The sequence below is a fragment of the Perna viridis genome, chromosome 4, assembly GCF_037379345.1.
Source record: "Perna viridis isolate PV_CMFRI_1.1 ecotype Kerala chromosome 4, ASM3737934v1, whole genome shotgun sequence".
NCBI classification, from domain to species: domain Eukaryota; kingdom Metazoa; phylum Mollusca; class Bivalvia; order Mytilida; family Mytilidae; genus Perna; species Perna viridis.
The window spans coordinates 42,126,159-42,147,644 of record NC_142448.1 but is presented as its reverse complement, the minus strand read 5'-3'; the positions used below and the strand labels follow the sequence as shown (position 1 = coordinate 42,147,644).

Genomic DNA, 21,486 nt, shown 5'->3' with positions numbered 1-21,486 from the left:
TTTTTAAATGGTTGATGCCAACTATTTACCATATCAGGATGCAATCTGATCATTTCAATTGACCAACCTACGAAAAATTAATATCGAATTGGATAATTAAATAATAAAACATGTCATGTTTTCTTATTTTATGTAAAAAATTAAATAAGCACACTTCTTTTTACATGTAACAATTATAGGACGATGTACGTCGCAAAAAAAGACGTCAAATCTTGCCGATTTCGATGTTACCAAAAAAGACACCAACACCGTAAGCTACATGTACGTTCTCTGGATCTAAATTTAAAAGTATGGCGTCAATCTACAGGTAAGACTCAGAATCGCGATGGGACACGGAAATACGTTAAAATTTATTTAACTCAATAATCAACCAAGGATCCCATATTTTAATTTCGCGTTCTGACCTATCTTTTGGTAAAAAAAAATATCGTATAAAGGCTAGGGATGCAGAAAGGAAGTCCATTTAAGCAATGTCTTCCATTTACAAGCGCATGTGCATGTATAATTTCGGGGCAACTTTGAATGGGAAACCAAATAACGCACTTCCGCGTCTTCACTCAATATAAACGAACACACTTACGCGTTTTAGCATTATAAACCAAAAGTACTACAGTGTTGAACATCGCAGAACGGGACGATCATCGCACTTCAGCGTCCCCATCGCCCTTACGAGTCTTACATACATAGATCTAATCATATAAATAGATTTACTACAGTTTGGCTTATGCGAGCTTCTGGCATGATTGCTTGGGCTTGTAGGGGAGGAAAGACTGATATTCCAGGCTGGAAAAATGATAAAATCACCAGACTAGGTAAGCGCCTAGACACATATGGGAAATCAACCCACATTGGTTTCAACCTTGTGTTCAAAATGTTAAGTCCGGTTCCTTAACCATTTGACATACCTGCCCCTCAAGAGGAAGCAAGAGACTATCATTTGATTCTGTGGGGGAAAGAGCTGGCAATTTTCATGCCATGAAGAACAGAACATTTATTTAAAAAATAATACGAGCCCTATCCCCCACTTCTCTCCCTTCAGCCGGTTGTTCCCTTTAGAAGTTGTTTTCAATTCACCTTTCGACTTACTTCCAATGTAATTTCAGCCGTTTATTGCTTCCACAACATTCATACTTTAAAACAAACAGTTAAAATGATATTCTTCAACAATTTTCGTGATCATTGACAGCAAAACGAAAGTAGGTTGTATCGCAATTCTTACACGGATTTGCCGTTCAGTTGTAATATATTTCTCACGTCGCGCAAAACTTAATAAAATCTTGCATATTTTTAAGTGAATTATTCAGTCTAGCCGTAATTTCTGCAAATTTCATGTACAAAGAATACTGCATGATTCTTACACGGATTTGTTGATTGTTTTAATCTTACCAAGATCAGTCAGTGCATAGGAAGTAACGCGTAACGTGACGTCATAGTTTAAGGGATTCTTGCTTGCAAAGAAAATGATCAGATTGACCAGCGTCTTAGTTCTCTGCATTTTCTTCATCACAGGTAAGAATCTAATATGATACGGACAACGTAAATCGCCAGTTATGCAAACAAGTTTTTTTACGCAGGGCTACATTTCCATTCACTGGTCCAACTTCATAGGCTATCAAAAATATGGGAGGGTGAACATTAAGTTAGGGATACGGGGTTTAAAGGGCAGAAATCGTTGGTTGAAGGGGTGGGGAACGGGGAGTGAAAAATAGGGGAAGCGGGATTATTGTTGGGAACCAGGGATCGGGAAGCAGTAGTCCGGAGGGTGTTTTATATGTGGCAACTTCCCTTCAGCACCTGCGTATGGAGTGTCCATATCACAACTCATACGTTATGCCAGAGCTTGCCGAAACTACGTAGACTTTTTGTATCGCGGTAGACTTCTAACAAATAGGCTTCTGGAACGGGGTTATGTTGCCACAAGATTGAAGTCATCACTACAGAAGTTAAATGGTCGTCATTATGAACTCGTGGATCGTTATGGTGTATCATGCATCTGCGCCATGAAAACTGATTTATTCAACTTGTCATAATTTTCCTTTCCTCTTTCGTCTACCCCGGACTTAAGTTTATATGAGCAACTCGGCGGGTATTTCTAGAAAAGCAGAGGACGCTTACCCTACCGGTGCACCTGGTCCATGCTCCCAGTTTTTAGTGGAGTCCGAGTTGCTCATTTGCCTTTATTACTTTGTATGTATGATTTTAGTTACTATATGTTCTTTGTTGTGTGTGTCTGTTTTCCATGTCTAGACACTTTGTTCCTGTATTACATTCTTTTGATAACCGCTATAACCTTGGTTCCCTTGATAATTCTTAATTCTTATATCGCTCTGTTGGGGAATTTTTCAGCAACATTGATACTACTTGCTGTGACAGCTCCACAATTTTGTCTTGGAAAAATGCAATTTTATTATTTACTGGTCAGAGGGTAGATCTCGCCATTTTCGAGATAGAAACAAGAACCAAAGCCAAAACCAAAAACAAAACAAAAAAAAAAAAAAAGAACCAGAACCAAAATTTTATTCCTAAATGAAAATTGTTGTATGATAGCTCACTTTTGATAACGAAATATCAGCAATCAGATCTACTAGACTTTTTTCCTTACCTTTGGACATGAACTCATGAACTCATGAACTTGTTTCACAGGAGAAGACGAAAAATCGGTTGACGAATAACGTAAATTACCTGCCCAGTAGATTCTGTGGGGAATTTTAAAAATGGGTCGCTCACTTTTGGAACAGTGTTGTATTTTATGAAACTTTATAGATTTTCTTTGAGTTGTATAGTGTTGTTTCATTTCTTTCTTTCGTTGTCCAGGTGTCCTTTCCTGTTCTGAAGTTGACAAATAATATTGTGGTTATTCCTAGACCCCCTTCCCACTGATTCAAGTAAACTTGTTGCGAAAAGTGAGTATTCTGTATACATTAAAAGCTCCAAGGGTGCCAACACCGCATTTTATCATTTGGACTTATCATAATAGTCTTGTTACCTGCTACCAGCAAGAAAAAAGTATGGTAAGTAGATAGGGAAATTGTTTTATTTTATTTTTTTCAAGAACATTTTACATATAGGAAACGATCTAGACTCTAAAGGTGCTTCTGTCAAAATGGCCATAAAATGTCACGGGTACTGTAGGCACAAAAAAACTAGCTTAGGTAGGATGGATAGCAGGTAATTTTATTTACCATTTTTTGCCTTATAGTTATATCAGGAATCTACCAGTATCTAGTATAAAAAAAACACAAATAAGTATTTTTATAATGTACATTTTTAGGAGCGTTTGGAACTTGTGAAGATAAAACTGCCGCTTGTAAATATATAGGTCCAAAGGTATGCACCAAACTATATCAACCGTGGGGATTAGACAACTGCCAGAAATACTGCAAGATTTGTGGTAAGTGTAAAAGCCAAATTTTGTAATAACTTTGTCAGCATGTAACTAGGAAGAACATGCATGTCGTAAGAATTTCCTAATGTCTGTACAGGACTGAGATTGTGAAGTCTTAAAAAAATAATTTTGCATAAAATTAATAGACCATGGGCCTGAAGGGATTTCTGTAGACCTATATAACATTCTTTATATATTTGAACCACATTTCTGTCTGTCTGCCAAAAATAAGCGCAGTGTTAGCTCAGCATTAAAGAAATAGTGAGGGCTGTGATGTGAAAATGGCGAAATTTGTTAAAAACCTAGTTTTCCAAAAAATAAAAGAACAGATACGAAAAATTGTTTGATCATACCATTATTAAGCTCAGTTTTTTAAGCTTTTGAATTAATGTATGGTTAAGGGTAAAATAGCACTATAAACTGAAAAATACAGAACTTACCGTATATCCGTTACACCCCTCATTTCGTTCATTATATAGCTAAGACAATGTTGCTTCTAAAATATTATTTGAATGTGGACATAAATCACAAAAATCCCCAAAAACCTTTTATAACTCTTTGTTAAGTGAGCAATCAATTGCACGATATGTATAACAGGCGTACGCCCCCCTCTAAATCGGTAAGAAAAAAAATTTCACAAGTTTCACTCCATAATACTTTTTGCCTTGCTTTGCACGGCATTTAATTCAATTAAAGCCCCCTCCCTTAATTAACTAAAGTCAAATCCTGGATTCGCCCCTGTATAATGAATGAGGCTGACCGGTCGACAGTGACCATCAGCTGACTGTTCCTATACTTGGTGTACAGAATTGCCGTTTTCATGCTAAGATATATACTCAATACTGTTAGATCTGGTTTGAACTCGTGTGTGGTAGTTGTAATATATGACTGACTAAGGGATTTCTCAATGTCCTTGGCTATTATTTATGATCTCACACGGTCGTATAAATCATCGGAATGTTTAGACACAGCCCCGGGCACAACCATACCCGTTGAATTGATTTTAGGTAGTACAATACAATTAGGTCATTTCTGAAAATTTGGTCTCATTTTGTTGAAATAAAGCTGTTTTGAGGCAGTCCGCAAAGAAATTTCTAGTGTTTTGTCAGAAAAGAGTGCATATTTTTGAAATCCTTGGTGTGTGGAGATTCAAGTCATTTGTAAGTAATTTAGTGATTATTGTTATAAAATCCAGTAGCCACGGTAACATACTGAAAAAAATATTACAAATTAGTACAAATCAGGGTTGCCTTTCCAAAATTAAGAGCCAAATACTATGTTTTATAAAATATCAGGCATGATGGAAGCATTCATGGAGTAGGTGGTAAAAGGGTAAAAATAATAAGCCCCTTTTTGATTCATTCTCTCACAATTTTAGTCCCAAAAGTTCGTGCGAAATAAGGTTTTTTGAAAACCAGCCTTCTGCCAGCACTCCACAGTATTGTAGAACTGCCTGATTTTGGTCTTGTAATCTGATGCTTTGTAACATTTATCACTTTAAAAAATTGTCAAGCATCTGTAAATCTATATATCTAGAAATAGCTCAAGCCAAGGCCTTCAGGATGCAGTAAAAATTTTCTGGAAAAAAATTACCCATAGCATATAGGGTTACCATGGAAACCATGCAAAAATATGCGAAAATTTGCAAAAAAGTTCATAAAATCAGGTTTAAAAATATCAAATTTCCCGCAAAATATCTGAAATTTTTATTTCAATCCCTGAAACTGTTCAAACTTTTCCCTTCAAAAACCCCTTCCTCATATGGGCATCGCCGGTTAGATTTTGAGCTATTTCACTTTGTAATCCACTTATTAAATTTAGCATGGTAAAAAATTGACTTACTTTCACTTTCACAATGAAGTCAAATTGTCATTGAAAAAAAGCCCCTTCAACATTGAATATATATAAAACATTGCAAACTACTTTTAAAAGTCCCCTTTTTTCAGAAAATGTTTTATCAACAATAGATTCTTCATTTTTAATCACTATAGCAACTACCGGTTTCCATTCATGTCATTTTTCATCCCTAGCCAAAAGTGCGAAACTAAACTAAACTGTGGAGTGCTGGCTCTGATGCTGAGGAGAGAACCTAATACGGCAGGGGACTGAAACGTTCCGGATACCATTCTTCATTTTAATTACACCTGTTTACCATTACATATACTACTTCTGTCTATGTATAAATGTTTATTTACATTTAAACAATATATCCACCAAATTTCAACTTTTAATTTTAAGTTTTACAAAATTTGACAGAGGTAACTTGGTGTGCGAAACAGTGCGCCTTAATGTAACTGTATAGTGCACCCTCATTATAAAACTTTAGCCAAAAAGTTAAAAAAATAATCCCTCTTCCAAAATTTTCATTTGAAATTCCTCGAATTCGGAGATCATCACGGGACGGTATCGACTGGCACTCCTTTAAAGGACTTTCTGCAAGCTGAAGCAGGCATAACTAACTATAAAGCCTGGTTTTAATGGAATACATCCTACTTGTTTGCTTAAATATAACTGCAGCCTTGAACTTCTAATGGAGGTTGAATGAATGACCTCCCCAAGTTCAGGCAATATAAGTGTATCTTGTATATGATTATTATTTTTTTTATGTTTATTATTAGACTATAAAACTCATTTCAGAGATACGTATGAATTATAAATATTCAATGAGGCTTATGGGTTTTGTAAGAAAAAAGTTTATAGGTTTAAAGACTAAAAATGAGTCCTTCCATTTTTCACCTAAGAACATTTAAGGGGTTACAAATAACTACCAGGGTTTGACACTGACAGTAGTCCTTTGCCAACCTAACTTCGGAGCGGACTACTTGAGAAAATTTCATGGTAGTCCGATGGGCCAAATTTTTCATAAGATCTAAGAACAGAACTATAATTTATTCGACATTTTCATTTTTTGTTTAGTCAAAATGCGCATTTTGACTATAACAAAAAATGAAAATACCCGGTATCCGGTGAAAACATGAAAGATAAACCTGAATTATTGACAAGATAATGATATTCTTATATCAGAATCTGCCTTGTGGAAAAAAAGATTAGTTTTATGACGTTACGCACGCTATTGCGGCACATTCGGTAACATCCTAATTCGACGTTTGTTGACACTTTTCGTTTCTTGCTTGCTTGCTTATTGAAACACGGGTAAAGTAAAGCAAAATATACAATAATTTTTGATTGGTAGCAATTGAAACATCTTGAACATTTCTTAAAAAATCGAAAAGATTAATTAATTTGATTATCAGTACTACCGGTAAATTAAATTTACACATGAATGTGCACCGCAGCGTGGAATGCAACCGCCACATATATGCACTGTCTGTCTCGAGAGGGAACATAGGAACTTTCTCCTGCGATAAGTTAAAATGTGCATTTTGATATACAGAATTTAGACCTTTCACAACAGTATTTCGATTGAAAGAGCTTTCTATCCATCAGAAAATCGGGCTTTCATCAACAGTATTATTATTCTATTCTTTCGTATGTTCATACACAAAATACAGATACTTTTAGTCTTTTTATATCCCTTTGATTTCGATTTTTTGTCTCTTTCAGTTGCATGTTCTTTACTTGTAATTGCAGAGACGAGTATAAGTGTCTAGTTCTTGTTATCTAAAGCGGAAATTATTTCCGTTTTATTTCCCCATTTCCCGATCGACAGAAAACGTCCAAAACGTTCAAAAAGTGAGAGCGTATATATGTATTCCAAAGCGTATGTACAATTACAAAGTATCATTATTTCCTAGAAGAAATTGCCAATTGATTGTAGAAGTGCGTTGTAGCATGACATTTTCTCAACGAACCCGGAAAATATTGCCATCTGACATTTCGCTAGACATTTTCAAAAAGACGTGGCTTTTTGGTTTGTACTGAAATTTTTATCAAATGCCGACGTAGAATTGTTGAAAGTATGTACATTTTAGGAAACATTAAACGGAAAAGAATATTGTGTAAATAAGTTCTTACATTAATAACAGAATTCGATTACGGAACACTTTTAGAAATCTGACCATTTACCAACATTTTCATTTTTGCATTGAATTTTTTTTTTTTTGCCTAAAATTAACGCAATTTCGATAATTATCTCAAAAAGAACGTATGAAATTATTCTTCCACGCAAAATTTGGCGAATTGTGTACCCTCTGCAATAGCGCAATTCACTATTTTAGCTTTTTGAACCTACACTGCGTTACACCTGACATACTGAATTTTGACGTTTTTTACGGGTTTTTGGAAAGTTTAATTGATTATAAAGAACTACAAGTACCATTTGTGACAAATGTTAAGAACTTATTATTTGTTCTGATTCCAACAGTATACAGCTTTCACATAATCACAGTTTTGATCGTTAACAATACTCATTTATAGTTTAGACAGGAGTGTTTTTTTTCCAACACAGCCGCAATAGCGTGCGCAACGTCTATGTGTTTTTAAATTTTGTCTTGATCTCTGAAAAGAGAAATATCTTGGTTTTCTTTTGATGCCATTTGTGTAAAAAAATAGAAATTTGTTTTACTTTGATGAAAGCAAATTGTGTCAAAGAGGAATACTTAAATCCGGACCTTGTGACTGACTTTTAGAGCCTGATTACCCCAACAAAGCTGCATCTATTTTTTGGTAAATAAGCGGATTTATGTTTCTAATGCAGTGATTGGGATTAGAGGGACCATGTGCTTTTTATCTCATTCCTGCCAAAAAAATGTCCCATTAAAACAAGAAATTTTAGCAAAGAATGTTAATGAATGGCCCATTGAAATTTTGAAGATTATTAAAAATGGCCCATTCTCAAAAGTAATCCCAATCACTGCTAATGTAGTACATACAAAATGTATTTATAAACCTGTAAAGGTCTGCAAAAATCCCTCTGGGGGAGAGTTTCGTTATTTGAATCATGGTCTATAAATTCACGAATTTACAATTATTATACTCGTAACATATAGGTATAATTCCAGTTTTCACCAACAAGTTAAGCTCGCTTGTTATTTCGTGAATATGAGAGAAACATCACTCAGAAGCTGCAAGGCAATAAAACTCTGGTAAATTTGTGTAACTGAAGGATATTTCAAATTGGAGTAAACAGCACTTTTTTTCATTATAGAATGAGACTAGACATTATTTGTCAGTGTGTAATTCCAATGTCTTGATTTCTGAATATGTTATTTTTAAGAAAAATTAAACTTTGTGAAACACTGTAGTGGTTCAATTCCTCTTTAAACCAAAATTTCAAATTCCAGTAAAAACAAGGAATAAGCTTGGCAGATAATCTTATTACGTGACACGGTGACATGGTTCCAGAAGGTCGAGCCTTTTAGAAGTAAGAAATAAAGGTTCGCTTGAGGAAAATAGAAGGTCCTCAACACAGTTCATTGTAAAATATTGAAGGTCTAGAATCTATGTAAAGGAAATTAAAAGAAGAAAAAAAACTCGATCGAAAAATGAGGAACCCGGGCGGACCTTGGACCCACACTAATTTGAAAACTTGGGTGCACTGTATTATTGAACAAAACATAATGTCATTGAATACATCAATTTCGTTTTTCTTTTTTTTCCTTTTTAAAGAATCATTATGAAATACTGACAGACATGTCAGACAAAGGAGCTGTCGGACAGATTTGTTGGAAGATTTGGTTGCTTATTTAGGAGAAATTGATCCAATTTTGGTTTTGGTCAGACAAGTCAGAAATCTATTCCGTAAAGACTGTACTAATTCAGGAATAAATGGGGGTCATGGGCCATTGGCCCTAAAATTGCAAAAATGACACCAAAACGATAAGGAAGCATGGAACAATTAACCAATTATTTTTCTTTTTTTTAGTGTAAAAATGATGCATTATTCATATTATTGCCCCATTGTAATATTTGAAATCTGACACCGATTTCATGATGCGTCATTATGATTAATGGGTCATTGACCCAAAATGAGAAAATCCAAGAGCTGTCTCTGATTATACTTATACTTCCTTTTTTTTTACTTTCAGGTGGTAACTTGAACAACGATGTCGTTGGTAAGTAGGACTACATTCTAATTTCTATTGTTGGGAAATCGAAATTATTTTATAATCGATTATAACCGGACATCATATTTAAGTTCAATGTAATGTCACACAATATTACGTACTTTGTAAAAAGTTTTAGAAACAAAATTTTTTGTTACAGAATGGATCGTAAATAGTTGTCCACTATACTTAGGGACAGAAAAAGCATCAGTACTTCATATAGACGACTTTCACATTCACTTCCGCTCCGGAAAAGTTCTTCAATTATAATTCGATTACTGCCAGGAAGTTTTAAAAGATACTTAAATTATAAAAAAAACATTACAGATATTTTAATTTTCGGAGACATATTTCGACATAACTATTACTGATCTCTCCATATGAAGTTTTCTGATATATGGGGGTCGACTGGTATGTATGACGTAGAAGATTCGCAACTCCGTCATCCAAAATATTACTTTCACCCTACCGGTGCACCTGGTCCATGCTCCCAGCTTTTAGTGGAGTTCGAATTGCTCATTTACTTTTGTTACTTTGTATGCATGATTTTAGTTACTTTATGTTCTTTGTTGTGTATGACTGTTTTCCATGTCGGGTCTTTGTCCCAGGATTACATTCTTTTGATTACCGCTATAACCTTGGTTCCCTTGGTTACTCTTTCATCACCACATCGATGGGTATCTCATCATTTATATACCATTAAAGCATTTGTCTGGTCTATCACATGAAAACCCCGAAAAAAACCCTTTTGAATTGAATACAACCCCAGCCCCCATGATCTGACACGATAGCGTCATTTTATTATTTTCAACCGCGGAGCAGTCGTTTCAAAAATAAAAGTTGAAAATTCATGAAATTTTTTTATAAAAATCTGGTCACTGCAAATTCATTTTCCAACTTGCACAGAATCTACCAAAACAAACAGTTTCAACTTTTATTATGATTTAATGAGATATTCATGATATTTTGAACATATAACTCATTGATAGGCTGATTAAAAATTGTAGATTTTGATCAAAATATGTATGTACTGCAAACCATGCATAATAAAAGAAAGTATTGTTTTTAAATTTATTCTGTAACAGAAAGAGTTTCAGGTGATTCAGTTTCTCTTCTGATTTAGAATATGAAATTATGGGGAAAAAACTGCATCCATTGCCAAATTTACCTCAGAAATAAAGATGATGCCTGTGATTGATCCTTTGTTTAAATGAAATAGACAGGCACGTACATTACAAGCTGTCCATTCCTTCTCAGTTCCAAGCCTTTTCATCAGATCATACATTATAAAACCCATTGTTTCTTAAAATTAAAAGACATGCCAAGATTTCGAAGGTCTAATTTACATGTTCATTTTCTGAAAAATATTTCATTTTCAGAAAGACATGTAAGAGATAAAACATCTTTTTTTTTATTGTTTTGGGCAACCACAATAATTCAAATTTAACATTAGTTTTGAGTGTCTGTGGCAATTGTTTAAAGGCTGATATTTCTATTTAAATTGTCCATAGCATCCCATATTTCTCATACATTTGTATAAAAGGGGGCATAATCTAATTTTACTTGGTCTGCTTCTAACCCCTCCCCAATATTATTTTCATACATCTACTACATTTACAATGTACATGAATGGATAAAGTACTGAGGTCATAAATATATAAAATCATGTATTTAAACCACGGAAATGCCATACCTAATGTTACCTTGGGGTGTGAAGTAGAGGAGGTTTAATGTTCTGTCATAATTCTGATTTCAATTTTGAAAAAAGACAGAGAAGAGAAAAAAGGATATGTTTATTCACAAGATTATACACAATGAAAGTTAAATGATTATAGTAAGATAGTGAAGATAGAAGATAAATACGATAAAATAGAATACTGAACCATAAAATGAATACTTTCCATATAAAATGAGTGTTTTCCATACAAGTTTCATGGCAAAAATATGATATACAGTAAAAACCACAGACCTCTTTCCAGTTGTTATATTTGAAACAGTGTCTAAATTATATTTTGGTTTTTTAACTTGGCATTTTTGGTATTCAAAAATGCTTCAGTCCGACTTGGATGCCTGCCAAATATGCAATTATATCACTAAGGGACAAACTTAATGTTTTTAAATCCCCCACTCTCGAAGTTTAAAAAGGGGATGTGCACGCTTATTTTTGCTAAAAATTCTGCATGAAACTAACAAAATTTTCCGATAAATTAGGGATTATTTACCCCCCTTTTTTGAATCCGCAAAAATGCATGACATGTTGAAATATTGTTCTTACCTATTGATCTCAACAATTACAAAATAAAAAGGTTCAAAACTGAAACTTTTTCCAAGTGTGTCAAAAGTCGGCCAATTTTATACAGTTAACATAAAACAAATCAAAGACTGAAGTCTTCAAAGTCGCTAATCGTCAAATATTCAGTCACTTAATCTATACGCGGGTGACTTCCGCTAAAATCTTGGTTCCCTTGATATTATTGCGTACTCTTTCATAACCGTTATTTCCCGAATGGCTTATATATAGATATCGGTGTCCTGATAATATATATTACCTTTATATAATCATTGTAATGAACGACTGTGTTTGAACCGGAAACTGGGTAATATTACATAAATTCAATGCTAACCGATCATTTTATCTTTTAATGTATACTTTCCATTCTAATACAAGCTATAAAAAAAAACACCCGAAGACATGTGTATGACATGTTTTAAAAAAAGGTACGTTGTAGCGATCTTTGGGTCGCTTATGTTATTGACAGCTGGAAATGAATATTCATAAATATCGGGGTGTGCTAATATATATGACCTATATAATTTTGTAACTAGCCTCAGTGTCTGAATCGGAAACTGGGTAATATTCAAAGCTAACCGATCATCGCACGTAAACTTCCCGTTCTCATACAAACAAGAAACACACGTAGAACACATGTGTATGATGTTTAAGAGGTACATTTTTATCTCGTATGAAGCTAGAATTATGACGCTGTGGTGGTGAACACGGTGAAGATCTGCAGGATTATGTGGCGTATAAATACAAATTTATGCAAATCATATGCGAATATTAAATAAAGAAAGTACGAGTGCAAAAATTCGCTAATACTATTAGCCACTTAAAAAAGACATTAGATACAACATCTTAAGTATAAGTACCATTCTGTGTAAGAATCAGGCAGTGGGTGGTGGCACATCATCATTCTCAATTTGGTCTTTTTTGCCAAAAATAAATTCAATACATCTAGAAAATAAATGAAAAGCTATTTAAATTTATCCTGAAGCATCTGTGACATTGAAAAAATTTTTTACTGCTTATGTGAGGAAAGAGCGCGGGAAAATTTCCTCTCCATTTTTCCTTCATGTGCCACACCTTATACACATTTTGTCCGATTCATTGAAGAAGTTCTTAAATCATGTTCTTCAATAAGAAATAAATGGTTAAACTTTAATTGTCTGCAAAATTGGGGAAAATTATAGTAATCTTAAAGATGCAGTAGCTATCATTTTCATAATTATTTCTACTAAATTGTACTTTTCCTGCATCACTTCATTTGATATCCAAAAATAAAATGCATTAAATACATGAAACAGGTGTATATATATCTATTGTCTTGCAAGACAAAAAATCGACCTAGATAAATACGTATGCATGTGACTTCTTGTGACCTTAATCCGCGCATGTACTGTAAGGGTCGAATCTGATTGCAAAGCAAAAGTGGTTATTTAAACGGTAAGGAAGATCGACGGACTCAAGCAGTAAAAGAAAAAAAGTTCGAATATAACGCAAGGATCCTTTTGAAATTTACCTATTGAGAAATAATGTGACTCAAATATAGTCATTATTTATTTTCAAAACTAATCAAGAAGTAGATGAAATGAAATGAAAACAAGACACGTGCTTACCTGTGTATCCCTTATTGTTATTTTTTTTTTTACAAAGGTTAAAGTATTTTTAAACCAGGTGAATGTCATGTCGGCGATCTTCGGAAGTAATGACGAAAAATAATTAGATCAGAGCTATCGATCAGACGATCTTCTCTGATTTAAGAAAACGTTTTTTTTTCACAATATTCTGTAGGTATTATCGACATTTATTGCTTCAATTGCATTACTACTAACTTATTTCATTGAATCAGCAAAATTCAGTAGAATCAAAAATAAAAAAAAGGCCTGTTTTAATTGTACGCAAAATTACGGCGAGGGGTTTTGGGGGGTGGGGGGGGGGGGGTCGCTCAAGGCCCCCAGTGAGTCATTGCATAAAACCTTTATTTCATCTTTAAAATGTGTGTTTTTATTTTTGTTATTTTTTCCGAAAGTACGCAACTGCGTATTTGCGTATAGGCAGCTACGCCCCTGAAACTGAACAAATTTGGCAGCTAATGCAGCTTTAATAAAATGATACAATGCATAGTGCGAAGTGCGAAGTGCTGCCTTTAGCATTTTCTGACATACTGTTAATCAAAATCAAGGGAACATTACTTCATTTCCTTTGTAAATAGTGATCATTTTGATAATTTTGCAGATTTTTTTGTAATTGTTGAAAAAATAACAAAAACCTCAATAATTGTGCTCCATTCGCGATCTTGACTTAGATTATCGATCTGCTCACGTTCTTTTCTCTCGCTTGAGGTGACGGGGTGTGAAACAGGTCAAGTTTTAATTACTGAAAATGTGCCTATAGTCTTTACTTACTATTCAGTAATGCATTCTATGCCATAATGGTTCCATTGCTATTGAAAATTCGTGCTTAATATTTTCAAGTAAATAAAAGGAAAATGTTGGAATTTATGGTTTGGGCTAGTAACTGAAAACGTGTTAAATTGTTAAACTCTGTTCCCTGTGAGCATATTAATATATTTTAAATTTCTAACACTTCTCGGCATCAAAGAAATTTGATGTGAAAAGGTAAGTCTTTTGTAAATCACATAAATAGTATCTAAAGTAAAAACACACATAATTCTGAAGCACTGAAAATAACGAATTCCCCCGTCGACCTATTGTTACCGTTTTCTGATTTACTAGTTATTTACTTTATATCACTCCACCAGCTTACAGGCTCTGCTATACAGGATGTGAAAAAAATCACATGGCACGAGCACTACTCAATCTGTTACCCGCTTCCGGTGTATTGTACATATTTAATTGCATAAATAGGCGGAGTTAAGTACTGCGTGTGACAGAGGTGTAAAGCTTTGAAATAGCGAATGAATATGTACATATAAGTATTGCGTTTTGTCTTAATTTTCATATGAATAGAGTAAAAGTTTCCTATTTTAAAATAAATACATAAATGAAATAAAATCCTTGCATATTTAAAATGGGTCAATATAATTTATACACAATTTTGGCATATACGTTTAGTCCCGAGTTAATATAAATTTTAACAAGGAGTATTGAAAATGCAGATTAGTCTACGAATTTAAATTCGTTCTACATAAGAAATTCTAGTAAGGAAAATGTCAAATGAAACAAGAACGATCCTTACAAACCATAAAAGATAACTTAATTAAAAAGTTACCTTTGGCCTTATATTACTACATGTATTTTCAGAAATAGTACTTAAAAAAGCTGAATTGTTCTTTCACTTATTACATCGTGTGAGACAGGCATATTCGGTGAAAAGAGTTGATCTTCATTTGATAAAATCACAAACACCCGATTAAGTTCCTTCCAGACAGGTCAATTGCCTACAATGCATGGAATGGTTGAAAGTTTAAATCTTGTCAATTGTCCTATACCTAACAACTGAGTCAAGGGAAGGCCAGCTCTATTCCCATAAGTTGTTACGTTACCAGCTGTAATTAAATTTTAATGTTTTATTCAAATGTTATTCTCTTGCTCATTTCTCGTTTCAGGAGCTATTGGAAATCCAGGGATGAATGGAAAATTCCTTTAAGAATTAATAAAAAAAGATATCACCAAATCTAAGATTTATTTGTGTAGCTATAATAGTCCTTTTTAATATTTACGGAATGCAAGCCATTTTAGCAATCTCAAAGGAATGTAACACGAGACGACCTGGTTGGCGGTCTAAATGGGGAAAGGAAGAACAATAAACATTTTTCTTTGAACTTAAACTATTTACACTTCAGTAAGTAGCTAAATAGTTTGGATCCAACTACATACCGCTGCTACAATAAGTCAAATATTTAAATTTGAAGTCTTCTGCTGCCCAATGCTCCAATCGGACAATAAACCAGTCTGTCGGGTTGGAGAGTTACTTCCCTTTGCTCAAAAATGAAAAAGCGAAGTCCAAATAGTAAATATATACACACACTTTCACACACACACAGACACACGTTAGCTTTCTAGAGTCCTACTTTGTGTTAATGTAACGACAGAATTAATATTTGAGATCACTGGCACATACTAATTATAAGTAAGTTACATATTTTATGTGCATACATAGAAAATTCCTTTTTCCGTCCCCAGTCTTAATATGAGGCAGGTGTAACGAAATTGATAGTTCTAAAAGTAATTATGCCTTTTACAGCTTGATATCAACTAGGATTTACTTTTTCTCCATAGTTGAACAAAACTTTAAGATGTGAGCTACATGCAGATGAACATTTGTTTTGTCAAAGATACGAAACTCAAAAGGACCCTAACTCCATATTTAAAAGCTCGATTTGTTTCGGGTGAAAAGTACCGTACAATGTATCAATCGCTTCCTTTCTATCGTTTATGCTGGTTTCCGATCACCATTCTGAAATTGTGTAGGGTCGGTAAGTAGAGATGTATATTTATTTAAAACTTTTGAAATGGAATAAGTCATTATAGTGACATCAAACTCAGAATACAATGAAAAACAAATATGCAACGACTAAACAACTAATAATTTTAGGCTTGTGAATGTTATGAAGACAGTTATCCGAGTGACCAGCCATTTTGAATTAGGTGACTAATTTTACGGAATACAATATACTTTTGACAGAACGCACTTAAGTTGGTATAGGCAATTTGTCAGTTAATTTAATATTTCCGTTTCGCAAATTCAAATCCGTAATTTTATTAATCGTTTGTACCCAATCAAAAATGCTGAAAACCGAAAGTGAAAATTTGTTTAAACTGCTTTTACAAAGGCTTTCCAGGATTGCTGTTTTTTTCATCAGGTAGGTCTTTTGTTTTTCTTCAGTTTAGTCACCTTCCCCGTGTTATGTTAAAAAAACTATAAGATGCTTTAAATAGTAAATATTTTACAATAATTTCAAAGAACGTCGGAAAGAGCGGTTTGCAATGTGTCGCTCGAAAGTAAGAATTTGATGTATGGAGGAACGGAATTCCAACCGCTTACATTGTAGGAGTAAATGTTGGAACAGCTATTTGAATTTCTGATGTAAGTATAAACACAAAGCCATGTGCTCAGGCAACATAATAAAGCTAGGTCACTTCAAGTAATTTGAATATATATAGATGTCTATGGTCTGACTTAATCACTTCCGGGTCAAATGCCCCTCACCCACCCCCTAATGTAGTACCAAAAACACACTGAACCTAGAAATAAACATTGTAAGTGCATTATTTGTGTGTATTCTGATCTCAAAATTAGTCAAAATAAAGCTGATAATATGTACATTAATGTCATATTTGTAATTTACTACAATAGGGTATGTAAGTCTCGTTCTAGTTTCATTTTCTTTACCGGAATTTCCGATGTAGAACGTATTGAAAACCGAAGATCGATCTGTATTTATTGTTTACTTTCGGGTACTCGAAATGCTGTATTACAATTCAAATTCTTCTAGTTTATGTTTTTTCTTCTATATCTATCATTTAGAAATATTTATATGTCATTTTTATCGGTATTTTTTTTACACAGAAATATTTTTGCCCTTCACTGAATTCAACGCTCTCTGAATGACAAATCTCTATGCTTTTGAATGGCAGACTAGAATCCATTCTCATGAAATCACGGGGTCACATGACGAGACTTACATACCCTATAATGTGTGAATATTGTTTACATGTGTGAATAATTTGCCTCCATGCTGTCTAGCAGAAAAGGTAATAATGTTGATGTTCAGTATTTTTTATTCAAGTAAATTTTGTGAAGAATTTCTACTGCCATCGTACCATTATAATAATGATTTTGAAAGCCTTATTTTCCGAGCTTCGCAATGGCATGTAACTTTAAGGTGTCATTTGTCCTGGGAATTCACAGTGAAACATTGAAAATTACTTTTTTAACATGTAAAGTAATGGAAACGTTAGAAGTGGTTAGTGAGACCAATACAGTGTTGGAAAGGATGTTTGCGAAGTTCAATTGGCATCTTTTGACATTCAAAGAGTTAATGTCGCATGACTTAGTTATTCACCTGAATATTTAAATAGCTCATACGACACTAAGACTTACAAAAATAATAAAATTTTAAAAAATGGAAATTACATTAAGCCTGACAAGAAAGTTTTTTGTTTGTTTAAATAAAATTCTGAAAATATTTCCTAGAGTTCGTATGTACTGTGGAAAAGGATATGCATTCAAATCATCCTTGAGAAAATCTATGTACAAGAAATACAAGATATTACGATCTACCTTTAATGAAGCCGGTACAAGTACGTGAAATTCAGGCACTCACTGTCAGTAGTAGTAACAGGTGATTCATTGTGTAGAAAAAAAACCCACCGAAGAAATGACGCTTTTTTGTCTCTATTTTTATGAACCGACCGTCCTTTCTGTATTAAGATCTTTTCATTCATATCATACTTATATAAAATCAACCAAATTAAACCAAATCAAGAACAATTTTATTTACAGAAACATCATCCATATAGTAAACAGCATCGCCATCCAAGAAACCTCACTTTTAATAGTTTCTTGGAACGTTAAACCCCAACAAACAAACAAACAAATAGTTTCTTGGATGACGATGCTGTTAACTAGACATAAGGTTTCTTGGATGGCATTGCGGTTCACGAAAGATGGTGTATCGTAGATGGCGATGTTTTTAACTAGAGCTATGGTTTCTTATATGTCTATACGGTTCACGAAGGACGGTGTATCGTAGATGGCGATGTTGTTAACTAGAGATATGGTTTATATTTCTATGCGGTTCACGAAAGATGATGTATCTTAGATGGCGATGCTCTTAAGTAGAGATAAGGTTTCTTGGGTGACAGTGTGGTTCACGAAAGATGGTACTCTTAGTTGTTACCTAGATATAAGGCTTCTTGTATGGCAATGTGGTTCACGAAAGATGATGTATCTTGGATGTCGATGCGGTTCACGGAGGATGATGTATCTTAGATTGCGATGTTGTTAACTAGAGATATGGTTTCTTGTATGTCAATGCGGTTCACGAAAGATGATGTATCTTAGATGGCGATGTTCTTAGGTAGAGAAAAGGTTTCTTGGATGGCAATGTGGTTCACGAAAGATGGTGTATCTTAGATGGCGATGTTCTTAGGTAGAGATAAGGTTTCTTGGATGGCAATGTGGTTCACGAAAGATGATGCATCTTAGGTGGCGATGCTATTAACTGGAGATAAGGTTTTTGGATGGTGATGCTGTTCACGAGAGATAATATATCTTGGATGGTAATGCTGTTTACGAGAGATGTATCTTGGATGGCGATGCTGTTCACGGAAAATGATACCTAGCATCTTATACGAGGCTAAAGACAGACGTCAGTCAAACAGGAAAAGGTATCAGGCAGGGCGGCAGAAATGGACAAGGGGAGAAAATTCAAAGTGGAACTAGCATTTAAATTGATTTCAAATTAAAATATGCAATTCAAAAACCAAGAAAAAAATGAAAAAAAGAATTTTTTGCAGTATCTAGAATTATTGTTTTTAATGGGTAACCGTTTAGCTAGTATCCTATCTCGTCCCCTTATCAATGCCTTTACAAACATTAATAAAGTGTAACAGTGTAATCGAAGGAACCAAGATTCTAGCAGAAATCAAGAGTGTAATGCAGGGACAAAGACAAGGCATGGAAAACAGACACACGCAGCAGAGTACAAAATAATAAAAATATTACGTACAAATTAAAGCAAACAAAAATAAATGAGCAACTCGGACTCCACTAAAAACTAGCAGCATGGACCAGGTACACGGTAGGGTGAGCGTCCCCTGCTTTAATAGAAACACCAAACAAGCAGCTCATAAAATACAGACGAAATCCACAGACAAGGATATTTTTTATTTCTTTTGGTCGCAACAGCATGAATCGGTTAAAACAAAACATTGCCAGATATCTACGAAGTTATATAGAACTAAAGAACCCAACTCATACAACTGTGAGGAACTAAACAGTTAAAAAAAGTTGTTTATTTTCGATCCCTATGATTTTGGATTGTTACATTGCACTCGGTCAGATGTTTGAAAAAAAAATTGTCACTCTTGACTGGGCGAATATAAGTATTTTCATCATAACTTAGTCATTATCAATTTGTTAACTTGTATAACTTGTATAAATTACTCCAGCAATGCTAGAGGTTGTCTGGCAAGCTATTTTCTGACTTGTTGCCATCCTAACTATGGAGGAACGGTGTTCCAACCTCTTACGTTTTTTTGTACATTATGTAGACTTTGTTAGGAGTGACTATGCAGTCCTTGTAATATAATACCGTGCTCATGTTTAGTGAGTTTGGTGCTTTTTGTTTTGTTTTGTTATTTATCTCGGGAGATATATATAAAAAAATAAGTTATGCACGGGCTGGAGATCATTTATGTCGCATGGTTTTACCCCAAGCGATAGTGAGGGTTGAATAACGACACAAATGGCCCGCCCATGGTAAAACAATGATAAAATGGATTTTCCGTGATTTATTTCGATTCTCATAAGACTAGTTTTTTTTTCACATTGTTTTAATAGACGCAGACTATGTAAGAGTAATCAAGGGAACCAAGATTATAGCGATAATCAAAAGAATGTAATCCAGGGACAAAGACCACACATGGAAAACAGAAATACACAACAAAGAACATAAGTAACTAAAATCATACATACAAAGTAACGTAAGTAAATGAGCAACTCGGACTCCACTAAAAACTGGGAGCGTGGACCAGGTGCACCGGTAGGGTAAGCGTCTTCTGCTTTTTAATGCACGAAATGTTAGTCATGTGTTCATCACTTTTTTACATTGTCAAGTATTGGGGAAAATATTTAATAATAATCCCTCCTTTCGGTATAAAAATGGTCGGAGCCTAAGCCATCCATAACCTCGTGGTGTGCAAGAATGTTAAAGTGCACTCACACATTTCTCAGTACACGAACTGAACACATTAGTTGCCTTGGAAAATTTCCGAAACAGAATAACTGTCCAAAAAATGATTGATGTATACAAAACTGCGTCCCGCCAATTTAAACATACATCATGCATGCATGCCTTTTTTTCACCATTTGTAGAATACGTCCATTACCATAGATAAATCCCGAATGGAATTTTATCTGACCAAAGTAAATACAGTTGCTGAGATATGAGTCACGCATAAACATGAAACAAGGGACCATTAAGGTTACAAACCACCAATTCAACCAATGAGCATTTGGAACGTACGTAAAAATAGTCCTACGCAGAAATTACCCCTGTTCCTCATAGTGCTGTGAAAAAAGTTCTCATCTTATTTAAAAAATTTAAACAGTTTCTGAAAGGAAAAACATTTCTGTACATTTTATAGGTGCATTTTGCTTCTTGTGATGTGAAGCCTAATCTCCATAATGATTTTTAAATATACCCCTATCTTGTGAAAACACTGGGATTTCCCATGCTATTTATAGACCCTTCACTTCCGGTGACCAGTACTGCACTGCAAGTCTGCTAACCCCACATGCCATTCTGAGGATTGTGAGCTGACATATGTAGAATCATGCTGATATATAGTCATCTGCAGGTTAAAGTTAGGTAAAGTCCAGAGAAGCCATTGAATATTGTGAAATTAGCATAGAAGCCTATGGGAAGTGGAATTAGTGGTTTTTAGCCTTAATACCTTGCAATTCGTAAACAGTCAGCGTGCCAATTATTCAGAAACAAACAAACAAAAAACCACAACGGGAACCCACTTGATATTCAAGTGTTTTTGTTTTCTGTACCTGTGTAATGCTACTTGGGGGGTAGCTGCAGCCTGCCTGGTGGTATGAGGAATTCCTCGTCGTTCATT

At 34.3% G+C, this 21,486-nt stretch overlaps 1 long non-coding RNA gene across 1 annotated transcript; it reads left to right on the top strand.

Moving 5' to 3' along the window:
• Nucleotides 1-1,390: 1,390 nt before the first annotated feature.
• On the top strand, nucleotides 1,391-15,307 carry LOC148620145 (uncharacterized). The gene is made up of 4 exons (XR_015921728.1): nucleotides 1,391-1,509; nucleotides 3,272-3,391; nucleotides 9,373-9,399; nucleotides 15,240-15,307. It is a non-coding gene; the product is annotated as an uncharacterized LOC148620145 (long non-coding RNA).
• Nucleotides 15,308-21,486: the final 6,179 nt, after the last annotated feature.